The 12746-nt window shown below is 66.9% G+C and overlaps 1 protein-coding gene across 1 annotated transcript in view; it reads left to right on the top strand.

The window, feature by feature from the left end:
• The window catches only part of GRAMD4 (GRAM domain containing 4), a 54352-nt gene that overhangs the window by 16134 nt on the left and 25472 nt on the right, over window positions 1–12746 (top strand). The gene's annotated exons all lie outside the window — the stretch shown is intronic.

Genomic DNA, 12746 nt, shown 5'->3' on the forward strand with positions numbered 1-12746 from the left:
CTCTGATTTGTGTGATGCGCTGAGGCTGGATCTGGCCTCTGGGGGTCCAGGGAGCACTGGGGCAGGGGTGTGTTGGGAAGGCTGTGCCCTCAGCTGTGGGGTGGGAGCCGCTCCCCTGGGGCAGGTGGACCTGATTCCAGAACCAGGAGCTGTTCAGAGCTAGGTCCTGGCCCACCCGAGCCGGCACAGGAGGCGAGGATGGTCTGGGCCCGCTGGGGACCCGCGCCTTGGTCAGCGCACCAGCCATTCCAGGCCCCAAGGGAAGAGGAGCGGCCGGCCCGAGACCCGGGTGCAGGGTGTGTGCACCCGCGGTGACCGCCACACACAGCAGGCTCGGCCTCCCTGGACGGCCCGGTGAGGAGGGAGGGCCAGGGCAGGCTCCCAGGGGACTGTCCCAGGACGCGTGGGAACGAAGCCGATTGAGACGTGGGGTCAATTGGGGCATCATGAGATTTGGGGAGGATCCCTAGGACACAGGAGGCGGGCTCTGGGGACCTGGACAGTGCGTGCAGCTCCCGGGCGGTGGGGCCTGTGCCTGTCGGTAGCCGTGTTGTGTCTTCAGGCTGCGCTTTCGGTATTAACTTTGGTTGAGAGCCGATACCCCTGGTGCCGTGGCCCGCACTTCGCCGTCGGGCTGTTCTCTGTGGAAGGTGGAGATGAAGCGTTCCCACGCCAGCCCCGGACCGGCACCTCCCGGTGGGCTCTGCCCTCGAGTTCTGGCTGCGGCGAAGCCTGTGTCGTCCTGTGCGGGAGGGTGACCTCGCAGGTCCACGGGGACCTCCCCTGGGACGCGTGAGGAGACGCCGGGTGTGGCCGGCCTGGTCCCTGCAGGACGGCGCCCCTGCTCGCCGCGCCTGTCGCGGGGCCTGCGCGAGGGCTCCGCTAGCTGTCACTCTTCTCCCGAGCACCTGCTCTGGAAATGGGCTGTGCCACCGGTTACTTGAGGCCGACGGTGCCCGGGCTCGTCCCCGACTCCCGCAGGTATCCCTGGGGGCTGTCCCCTCCCCCTGGCTCCTGCAGAGGAGGGTGTGGGTCACCGTCCAGGGTCTCCCACGGCGCAGGCTCACCGCGTCCACCCAGCGCCCACAGGGACTGCAGGCTCTCAGGCAGAGGCCTGTGTGGGTTCACCCTGGACGTGGGGGCATGGGGGCGTGGCGGCGTGGGGGCATGGGGCTGCCTGCGTGGGCGCCCAGGCTGCTGTCCGGTTCCCCTTTTCCGATTGCTTCTCTTCGGCTTTCCCTGTGTTCATTCTCAGGCACCCGTGGGCTCCCGGCTCCTGCGGTCCCTTTACCAAAAAGGCTTAGATTTGCTGCGCCTTCCCGTGTGGCAGGGCTTGTGACGGACAGTCCTTGCCGTGGGCTGCTGGACAACAGACTGCGGTCCTCGTGCACACAGAGGCAGTGGTACATCGTGTCGCGTGTGTCCACGCACACAGGTGTGAGCCCAGGTGCCCTCGTGCAGGGATGCTCATGGGTGGAGGGATTCCTGGTGAAGGGGTGTCTGGGAGGGCTTCCTCGAGGAGGAGACGACCATGGAAAGGTGCTTAAGATCCGAAGGCAGGGAGGGTGTTTCTGAACAGACTGGGCAGGGAAACGGTGGGTGCCTGGGAGACAGCCATGGACGGACCCTGAGGAGGAGGCCCCACCCTCTCCAGTCCCATGGCCCACGGGCCCTGGGCTGCTCCTCCACCTGCTGCCTCCGTCCCCCACCCACCAGAGGGTGTGCCAGGGTGTGCCGCGTGTGCACACGGGGGCCCTGGGCTGTTCCCCACGTGCCGGGTGCCGTGCCCGGCGAGTGCGCCAGGAGGTGGGGCGGGGGGACAGGCTGTCGGCCCTGCTGCAGGCCCACGGCTCCCCACTGGGCTCGCAGGTGTGCGTGCACACAGCTCAGCTGCAGGAGCTGAGGCCTGGGCCAGGGCCAGGGGGCCTGTGCCTGCACCCCTTCCCGGGGCTCCGTGTGGGGCTGTCGCCCACGGGTGGACACGAAGGGGCATTCAGCCGCTTTTTTTCTGTTATAAAACCAGCGCTGGGATGAGCGACCTCGCCCCACGTCATTTGCGAGTGTGAGTGGGAGAGATTCCTGGAAAGGAATCGTCACTCCACCGGACGTTGCAAAATCGCCCTCTGCTCCACGCTGCGCTGCGCCCGTCCGGCGCCCACACACCGGGTCTGCCGTCTGCCAGGAGCGGGGTTCTCGGTGCAGCGTCCACGGTGTTTCTCTCTGCAGTGACGGTTCCTGTCGTCCGTCCGAGGACTGCTTGTTCTCCTGTCCCTGGCCCCTCCCGGGCTGTTGACCAGTGTCGGCACAGGCGTCACCCGGACACGTGCTGCCGATGTTTACCTTCCGCCCTGTGGGAGGCCCTTGCTTTGCAGCAGCGGGGCCTGTCTTCGCCTTTATTTATTGTGCGTCACTCCTGCTTGGAGAGGCCCTGTCAGCCCTGGGTTCTGCGTGCCCCCACGGCCCCCGGGCCCAAGCTCCCCCCACAGCTCCCCCACGGCCCCCGGGCCCGAGCTCCCCCCACAGCTCCCCCCACGGCCCCAGGCCCAAGCTCCCCCCACAGCTCCCCCCATGGTCCCAGGCCCAAGCTCCCCCAACAGCTCCTCCCACGGCCCCCCGGCCCGAACTCCCCCCACAGATCCCCCCATAGCCCCCGGGCCCGAGCTCCCCCATGGCCCCCGGGCCCGAGCTCCCCCCATGGCCCCCGGCCCGAGCTCCCCCATGGCCCCAGGCCCGAGCTCCCCCCACAGCTCTGCCCACGACCCCTGGGCCCGAGCTCCCCCCACAGCTCTGCCAACGGCCCCCAGGCCCCCCTCCTCCACAGCCCCAGGCCCGAGCTACCCCCACGGCCCCAGGCCCCCCCTCCTCCTCGGCCCCAGGCCCGAGCTCCCCCACGGCCCCAGGCTCCCCATCCCCCGCGGCCCCAGGTTCGAGCTACCCCCACGGCCCCAGGACCCCGCTCCCCCACGGCCCCAGGCCCCCCTCCCCCACAGCCCCCAGGCCCGAGCTCCCCCACGGCCCCAGGCTCCCCATCCCCCGCGGCCCCAGGTTCGAGCTCCCCCCACGGCCCCAGGACCCCCCTCCCCCACGGCCCCAGGCCCCCCTCCCCCATGGCCCCCAGGCCCGAGCTCCCCCTCGGCCCCAGGCCCCCCTCCCCCACAGCCCCCAGGCCCGAGCTCCCCCCACGGCCCCAGGCCCCCCCTCCCCCATGGCCCCCAGGCCCGAGCTCCCCCCACGGCCCCAGGCCCCCCTCCCCCATGGCTCCCAGGCCCGAGCTCCCCCTCGGCCCCAGGCCCCCCTCCCCCACAGCCCCCAGGCCCGAGCTCCCCCCACGGCCCCAGGCCCCCCCTCCCCCATGGCCCCCAGGCCCAAGCTCCCCCACGGCCCCAGGCCGCCCTCCCTCACGGCCCCAGGCTCCCCATCCCCCACGGCCCCAGGCCTGAGCTCCCCCCACGGCCCCAGGCCCCCCCCCACGGCCCCCAGGCCCGAGCTCCCCCATGGCCCCGGGCCCGAGCTCCCCCATGGCCCCAAGTCCCAGCTCCCCCCATGCCCCCAGGCCCGAGCTTCCCCACGGCCCCACGCCCCACTTACCCCCAAAACCCCCGGGCCTAAGCTCCCGCCATGGCCCCAAGCCCGAGCTCCCCCACGGCCCCCAGGCCTGAGCTCCCCTCATGACCCCAGGCCCGAGCTCCCCCACTGTCCCCGGGCCTGAGCTCCCCCCATGGCCCCGAGGCCCCCGCATTGAGGACCCTCACGTAGTTGTGCAACCCCCATCCCCATCCATCTCCAGAACTCTCACCTTCCCAGACGGAAACTGTCCCCATGAAGCCCCCGCCCCCAGCCTCCGCCCGACCGCCCCTGTGTCTATGATGGGACGTGGGTCGTGGGTCGGGCGGCAGTGTTGGTCCTGCACTGGCCCGTGTCGCAGAGCGTCCTGTGCTCAGGGCTCACCCTGCTGGGCAGGTGTGGAATCTCCTTTCTAAGGCTGAGCAGTGCTCCATGGCAGCATAGGCCATGCTCTATTCATATTTTAAAATATTTTTATTGATGTCAGAGAGGAAGGGAGAGGGAGAGAGACACAAACATCAGTGATGAGAGAGAACCGTTGATTGGCTGCTGCCTCACGCCCCACACTGGGGATGGAGCCCGCAACCCGGCGTGTGCCCTGCCCGGGACCGAACCGTGACCTGGTTCACAGGCCGTCGCTCACCCAGGGGCAGGACCACGTCCTACACACCCGCCACCTGCTGATGGGCACTCGGTTTGCTTCCGCCTCCTGGCTGCTGTGAGGAAGGAACCTGTGTGCACAGGCACTAGTCTGTGTGAGACCTTCAGTGCTCGGGCGTGACGGAGGTGGGGTGCTGAGTCACGTGTGATCCTATCTTTGTCTGCTTGAGGGAGCGGAGCTGCTGTCCAGGGCCGTGGCTGCGGTTTCCGCTCTGGCTGTGGGCACTGGAAGGCAGGCCCGAGGGCGCGCTTGAGAGCCCGGGGCCTCCCCTGCTTTGCTGCGGCCACGCTGGGCCTCCCAGAGCCGGCTCCCGGGGCGGGAGCGACAGGGCCCCGGACCCCGTCTTCCAGTGGTGGTGGCTATGACTTCCCCTCTGAACTGGTTTCCTTCTCTTTAAAAGGGAAGGGACATCATAAGTATCCTAATATTTATTAAGTTCTTAATAAAAGCCAGGCCTGGGGCGAGAGAGGTGGGGCCTGGGACCTAGCCTCCCTGGGCAGGTGTGTGGGGACCGAGCGAGGAGAGGCACCTGCCCGTTACTGAACTCATTGCAGGCGCGGACGCCGCCTTATCCAGCTGCTCCCCACCCTCGCTTCTCCCGTCACCTGCCAGTTACCCTGGTGGGCCCCCGGCCTCCTTCCCCTGCCGGCGCCCGCGCCCCACACTGTGACCCGGAATGGACCACACCTCGCAGGGTCTCATCTGCTCCCACCCGGCTCCACCCTCTCCCTCTGGCAGGTTCAGTGGGTGCCCCGGCTGGAGTGCTCTCCTCTGTGGCCCATCTCCTCCTCACGGGGCCTTCCTCGCCCTCCCCTGTCAGGGGGAGGCCAGGGCGGCACCTCCTCCGCATCCCAGCAGGAGATGGCGTCTGGAACGTAGTAGGTGCTCATTGAATACTTGTTGCTCCTCCTTCATGTCCAGGACTCCCGGGTGAAAGACGTTCACGGTCCCCAAATTATTCTGTGACTCAGTCCTGGCCAGACCTGAGCTGTGCGGGGCAGTCTGAGCGCCAGGGGACAGGGCCACGTGCTACGGACGGGGCTCGGACGGACGGGGCTCGGACGCGGCCTGGCCCCTTCTGCCTGCAGAGCCCGCCGCGCTGTCGCCCAGTCAGAGACTGTGTAGGACTCTCCCGTCACCACCCCGGGGCCTGGCAGGGACCTGGGCAACAGGTGCAAAGAGGACTTTGAGGCTTTGGGGTTATTTTTAATGTTTCATTTCACTGGATGGAGTTCTGTCGCAGAGGATGAAATCGAGGGCTGGGCCCTGGTCTTTTCCTGGCCAGTTGGCAGGAGATGGGGTGTGGGCTCCCCCTCTTATACGGAGAGCTGTGGGTGGGGTGTGAGCATCGGGGCTGCCCCGCGGGATCCCGGGCTCAGCTGGGCCAGCGGAAGAAAGAAAGGAGCTGGGAGGACAGGACCCTCTCACCTGAGGTCTGTCCCGGCTGCGAGGGCTGAATGCATACCTGGCTCACCTCACCCCCGGCAGGGGGCAGGGGGCGGGGGCAGGGCCTGGACTGCACGGAGGGCACAGGAGGGGCATGGCCGGCTGAGTGGGGCAGCCTTCATGGGGAGGGTGGGCAGCCCTGACAGGGGGTGGGCTCCCGGAGGAGGTAGGCTTTGCACTGTGCTGGTGGTTTGGCATGGCCGGGTCCTGAGGCCGAGGGGTGGCCCTGCTGCAGTCAGTGTGGATGGGCTGCCGGGTGAGCAGGGTGGGCAGTGCTGTTCAGAGCTGGACCCTCTGCTTCAGGCAGGACGCGGCGGGTGGGGGGGCAGTCCCTGGCACACGCCCTGGTGGATCCTCACCCAGATGCTTCTGACCGGGAGCCCGGAAGGTGCCCGGCTGCCCCGGCCTCACCGCCAACGGCACGTTGCCCCTCCTCTTTTCCTCAAGAAGATGGGGTGGTGGCGAGGCCGGGGCTCGAGTGTGCACGATCAGGGACCTGCATGCTCCTAGGGGCCCAGGTCCTTTCCACCTGCCCGGCTCCCCGAGTGGGCCAGGTAGTCCTGGCCCCGCTGGGAATCCGTGGTGTTTGGTATTTATTGCCTCACGACAGGGATGGCGACCGAGGTGGCCTCGGCCACTTGCTTTGTCAGTAGCGTCTTGTTGGCCACAGCCACACGGGTTTCACGGCTCCAGCAGAGCCGAGAAGTTACGACAGAGACTGGCCACCGGCTCGAGACGTTCCAACCTGCCCTTGGCGGGACCGGCCCTCCAGCCCCCGGCTGCACCCTGCCTGGCAGCCTGCGCATCGGAGGCCGAAGCGCATTCGGGGCCGGCCCGCTTCTCTCTGCTCAGGAGCCCGGCGGGCCGGGCGGGAGGAGGGGAGCACCGGTCTGGAGGTGTTTCCTACCAGCTGTCTCATGCCGGGAGCCGGTCCATCCTTGCTGTTTCAAGGGACCTGGCATATATGGCATACTGTTCTTAATATGTTTGCTCACCTTCTTGGCACTATGTGTTTTAACCAAGGTCACCTCTCTGAGAAAGGTTGTTTCCCCAGGTAGGGATTTTCGCCTCAAGTTAGGGAGGGAATAAAACCCCTTAACTAAGTGCCAGGCGGGTAATTAATCACTTTAACTACGAATAATCATGCTTAAGCTACATAATCTTTACTCCCTGGAATGGAGATAAGAAACGCCCTAACCTTTGGAATAGAGATTGATAGGATTGGAATCAACTGGTATAAATACAGATGTAACAAGACAACAGGACACAGAACCTAGACACAGAACCTACACAGAACCTAGAGACAGAAGAACTTCGCTGGAGAGAACATGGCAAAAGATCCTGGACAGAAACTGGCCACAGAACCTAGCGAGAGAACCTAGCGAGAGAACCTGGCTGGAGAACCTGGACAGAACCTAGCGAGGGAACATGGCTACAGAACCTGGCTGGAGAACCTGGAGAACCTGGCTGGAGAACCTAGCGAGGGAACATGGCTACAGAACCTGGCTGGAGATCCTAACCAGAACTTCGCTGGAGATCCTGACCAGAACTTGGCTAGAGATCCTGGCTAGGCTGCTGATCAACTGAACGCTGTCTCCGTGTCATTCCTTCTTCGCCGACTCCGTCCACACCTTTGGGGACCCCTGGACCTGCTGGGGTTGGACCCCAGCAGTCTCATTGGCGGGCCTTCCGGGTCCCGTTGCTAAGAGTGATGGAGAGAGTTGGAAAATAACGCACCCCTGGGTGTGGTTCCGTCCTCTGCTTATCTCGCGGAGGCTTGTCCGCCTGCTCGGAACCTGTAGGATTTCCTGCTCGCTTTGTTCTCAGTAAACATCTGCGCGGCCACTCTGCAGGACTCCCCGCTCGCCTCCGGGCGGTCAGGCGGTGGGATGGATGTATAACTAGAGGCCTGCGCCGGGGAGGCCAGCTGGCTGGCTGCCTGGGGTTGGGGCATGACGAGGCCCGGGGGTCCAGTGAGATTGGTTTACATTCCTGCTTCCCCGGCCGCCGTTTCCCCATGGGTCCATTGGTGTCACGGAAGTTCTGCTCTCGGGGCTGTGACCAGCACCTAGGACACCTGGGGTGGGGAGATGAGTGGTTGCCGGAACTTGTCACTCTTGCCTGAGATCTGGGGCCCCACGTAGGCTTTGGGGCTCACGGGAGGCCTGGGGGCTGGGAACCCGGGGTCCCCTCCTGCCCGGCCCTCGGACCCTGGGTTTGTTCAGGCCCCTCCCTGCTTGGAGCTGGCAACTACTGGGTTTCTTAGGATGCCCGGAGCCTCTTACCCCGCTTCCCTCGCCCGTCAAGCAGCGCCCCGAAGGTGAGGTGACAATGGCGCCGCAGAGAAGGCCGGTGACGCGGGGAAGGCGGCGTTGGCTGGATCCTCGCGCTCTGAGTTTCATCACTGTGACCCTGGTGCCCGGCAGCGACGGGCTGGGGGCAGCACCTGAGGGTGGGGGCAGCGTGGCAGGCGGGCAGCAGGTGCTCACCCAGAGGCGGAAGAAGCGGTGGTTACCGTGGCAGCGAAGGCCTCGGGCAGTGCACGACCCAGGCAGGGTCCCGGAGGCCGGGAGCTTCTGGGCCTCACATGGGGACCCATAGGGCCCGAAGGTGACGGGCAGGATGTGCCGATGGCGGTCGGGGTCTGACCTCCTTCCTGCTGGCCTCGGGTGGGGGTGGGGGGGACCAGCCCAGGGGCATAGGGATGGCATTCTCTCCGTGCGCCCCGTCCTCCTGGCCGGCCTCATGAGCGTGGTTTTCTGGGTCCTGCTTCCCAGGGCTGGCTCGGCCCCTTTGGTCCTTTCAGGGACTCACATTCTGCCCTTTGACCTCTGCCCCTGAGCACAGGGGAGCTGCTGGCAGGGGCGGAGGCTGCTGGGGTGCTGAGCAGGATGGGTCTTAGCGCCTCTTCCCTGGCCCTCGTGTTCCCCCGGCAAAGCCTGGGAATCCGCAGCCGCCGTCCCACCCTGCTCGGACCTCAGGGTTCAGGCCGTCTCCCCGAGGACAGGCCTGGCAGCCGGCCATGCGGTCAGCTGGGACCAGCTTCGGGGGCGGGGTAGGGAGGCGCTCGGTTCTCCCACATCCGTGACTCCCGGGAACGTGGTCTGTGACGAGGGTGCTTCCTGTGGGAGGACAGACGCTGTTGGTCCTGGGTCCGTGGGAGAGACGGGCTCCCGGAGGGGAAGCCAGGCTGCGGAGCGCGGCCGGGAGCCCGGAGCGGCCGGAGAGCGGGCGCCGCGCTGCCACTGAGGCCGGGGAGACCAGGAGCCACTTTTTCCGAGACTCGGGCTGGGAGGGGAGAGAAGCCGCTGTGGTTCCGGGTCCCGTCCCCAGACACGGCCGCTTTGTGTCCGCGCCGTCAGCGGGACTGCAGGAGCTTTGTGTCCTGCCTGCTGGACTCGGTCCCGCTGCGGAGGGCCCTGCGGCCGCCCCTGGAGCCGGGGGCCCCTGACCCGGGCGCAGCCCCAGGCGCCTCACCGGGCACGGGCCTGTCGTGTCCCCGCCGGCCATGGTCTGGGGTCCCCGCAGATGCCCTGGCTCTGAGCAGGGGCCCGGGTCTGGCGTGGCCTCAGCCAGGGAGCACTGACCAGTGCGTCTGCTTCCCCCTGGAGGTAGGGTGGGGGCTGCGGCCCGGGCAGCTGTCCCACCCGCTGAGGGTTGCTCACCCTGACGGTGGGCATGCAGGGAGCTGCCCAGGCGGGCGTGGGGAGGAGCTGGTGGGTGGAAGGACCGCGGTCGGGGAGGGGGTGTCTGAGGAGGTGGGCTTGTGGGGGTGCAGGAGGGCCAGTCGGGGGAGGGGGCCTCGAAGGTGGGCTTCCCCCCATGGCCTTGGGGAGTGAGGGGGTGCATGGTGGGGCTGGTTGGCTAAGGGAGGGCTCGATGGGGGACAGGTGGCAGCCACTGTCAGAGGGGGTGCAGGTGAGCTGTCGAGGCAGCATCCCCTCCACACTGGCCCTGTGGGGGCTTCTCTCTGGGTCTCAGTCGGTGTCTGTGACCGGCCCTTCCCTCCGTTCCCTCCCTCCATCTTCATCTGAAAGGTGGGGGTGTCCTGTGTTGGATGGTGTCCCCACATCCGTGTGCCGTTGGAACCTGACACTGACCTATGTGGAAACGGCTTTGCAGGCGTGATTCCGACGGGTCATCCTGGAGGTGGCCTGAGGGCTTCTGGGCAGCCGGGGCCACCCAGTGGGTGCTGGGTGCTGGGGTGCCGTAGGGTCTGGTCCCGCTCTGGCAGCAGCACGCGCTGTTCATGAGTGTGAGGAGCCTAGGAGTTGGGGGCGCAGGGTGGCGGGGATGGGCCTGGCCCCCCGGGAGCCCCTGGCTCGGGCAGGCTGTCTGGACCCCAGGATGTGGGCTGATGCGAGTAGCCAGCAGGAGCCTGAGGCTGGGTGGCTGGAAGGACGCGCCTGCTGGGTAGCCAAGGGCACACGGGCCCAGGCTGGGCGCCGAGGCTGGGGCGCGCGCTGCATTCTGATGGCGCAGGGCAGACACTCGCGCTTTGTCCCCGTCTGCAGGGCCTCATTTGCTTGCAGGAGCGGCGACAGGCAGGAAGGCGGCCCCAGCTGGGGAGTGTGAGAACGCCGGCCGGCCGTGGGAACCCCTAACCGAGCCCTGCGGGAGGGGAGCCGTGGGGGCCAGACGGGCGCTGACCACTCCTCGGCCGTCAGCTCCCGGTCCGAGCCTCTGCGGCCTGTCTGATGTTGGGTGGTGAGGAACCGCCTGGTCTTTGTGAAATGAAAGGAAGTGGGTTTTACAGCTGCATCTACCCACCAGCGCCTTTTAGCTTCTTTTCATTTAAAAGGCAGTCAGAAGGCCTGGCGGGAGGCGGGAGAGAGAAACGTTGCCGACGCCCTGAGCCTGCGCCTCACGCGTCCCGTGTCACCTTTGGCCCCTGTAGATGGTCTGCTGGCACAGTGGTTGGGGTCGGTGACGTTTTATAACTGCCTTGGTCACTCCTGGGACGAGTCCCGCCTGGTCCCCCAGGGCTCCCTCCCCCGCCCTGTGGAGAGTGGACGGGGGGTGGGGGGCCCGTGCTGCCTCACGGTGGGCGCCAGGCCCCCCCCCTCCCCCGGGGGACGTGCTCCCGGGCTGCCTCCCTCAGCCGCGGCTCCGGCCTTGCGCCCTGCCGCCACGTCGGCCCTCCTGTCCTTGTCGGAGGCTTTTGCGGGAGCCGTAGCTCTGCCGGGTTGGGTGTGTTCAGTCTGTTTTATGACCGAGATGCGAATCGCTCCGGCGCTGCGTGTGGAAGCAGTTCCGCTGCATTTTTTCAGCACGCAGACGTTTGCTCTGTCCAGGGACGGTTAGAGCTGGCCCTCTGTGCTGGCTCCTGGCTGTCTCAGACAGACCGTTACCCTCCCTGGGGGCGCGATAGCACCAAGTTCTCTTTTCTTTTGGTTTTTGTGGTTGTTTTTTTTTTTTTTTTCAAGTTTATGTAACCTTTCAGTCCATGGGCGTTCACGGCTCCTTCACACACATGTTCCGACGGCTGTCCCCCCTACCCCCCGCTTTCCCCCTCCCCCTCCCGCACGCACCCCGCTCTCCCCGAGTCCCAGGGGCCTTGGGTTCCCGTGGTGTTCGCTCCGCGGCCACGTCGGCCCCTTGTATGTCCCCAGAGCTCTGAGAGGCACTGTCCCAGGAGCCCTGCGGCCCCTCCCCTGCCCTCCCCGGCCCTCAGAGACCAGAGCGAGTTCTGGTGCCTTCCGAGTGAGGGCCTTGCCCTAGCAGCGATGCCAAGGGGGGCGAGGCCTCTGGAGGGCGGGGCAGGCACGTCGCTGCAGACGACACCCCCGGGCGTGATGAAGGTCCCCAGGAGCCTCCCGGCATCAGCGGTCGGAAACAGGAAGCGCATCTGTCCCCCTTCCTGTTCTCCATGCAATCCCCAGCGGGGCGGGAGGCCCGTGCACGTCCCATCCTGCACCCCCGCTTCCTGCCGCTCGCGTGGGGATCGTCGTCCCGTGTGTTGGGTATGGGCCCGGGGCGGCCTCGTGTGCGTCATGGGAGCTCCCGGGCGCATCTGTCTCGCCTTGTTCTTCCCGCTTTAGAGGCGGGGGTGGGGCGGGGGCTCTGAGCCTCGGGGTGTCCGGGCCCCCACTGCTGCGAGCACCTAGGGCTCCTGGGGAAGTCCGGGCTGGGGTGTGGGAAGTCAGGCCCGTAGCCAAGCGGGGAGCTGTGTGTGGCACGGGGGTCGGCTTGAGGGAGGCGGCTGGCCGTGCAGGGAGGGCCACGCCACCCTGGCCCCTGGGACCCGGGGGCACCTGGGGTTTCCGGGCGGAGTTCGGCCGAGAGGAGGGGACTGGGCACTCCATGGCGTGTCTGTCCCTGGGTGTGCACGTGTGTTTAAACGTGTGTTTCCACGTGGCCAGCAGCCCACCACACTGCAGTCTGGGGCCCGGGGAGGCCGGCGGCTACTGGCCCGCCAGGCGAGTGGAGACCTCAGAGCAGGAGGCTCGGCTGTCTCGCAGCCTGGCCACTGAGCACCCGCAGCCTGGTGTCTGGCGGTTTCCGGGGGTTTGTGGCTGCCCCAGGCAGTGCACGGAGCCATAGCTCTGACCTCATTCATTTTTTAAAAACATATATTTATTGATTTCAGAGAGGAAGGGAGAGGGAGAGAGAGAGAGAAACGTCAGTGATGAGAATCATGGATCGGTGCCTCCTGCACGGCCCCCACTGGGGATTGAGACCGCAACCCGGGCCGGTGCCCTTGGCCGGAATCGAACTCAGGACCCTTCAGTCTGCAGGCCGACGCTCTATCCATGGAGCCACACTGGCTAGGGCTGGCCTCATTCTTGACGCTCAGAGAACTTGTGAGGAGTATCAGGCCGCCCCTGTCCTCCCCCACTCAACTGCCCCCCCACCCCCCGCCCAGCTGCCCCCCCGCCAGCTGCCTCCCCGCCAGCTGCCCTGTGCACAGGGCTGGCCCGTCTTTCAGGTTGGAAGGTCCCCTGAGACCCTTGTCCCCTCCTGTCCTGCGGGGCTCAGTGGACCCACTTTTGTCCGCAGCCCCGGCAGGGAGCCGCCGCCGCCCAGAGGGTGGGTGCATGGCAGGAGCCGTGCCGGGGCCTGGCTGCTCCCTGCG

This window comes from Myotis nattereri (assembly GCF_964212035.1).
Source record: "Myotis nattereri genome assembly, chromosome: 2".
Classification (NCBI taxonomy): Eukaryota; Metazoa; Chordata; class Mammalia; order Chiroptera; family Vespertilionidae; genus Myotis; species Myotis nattereri.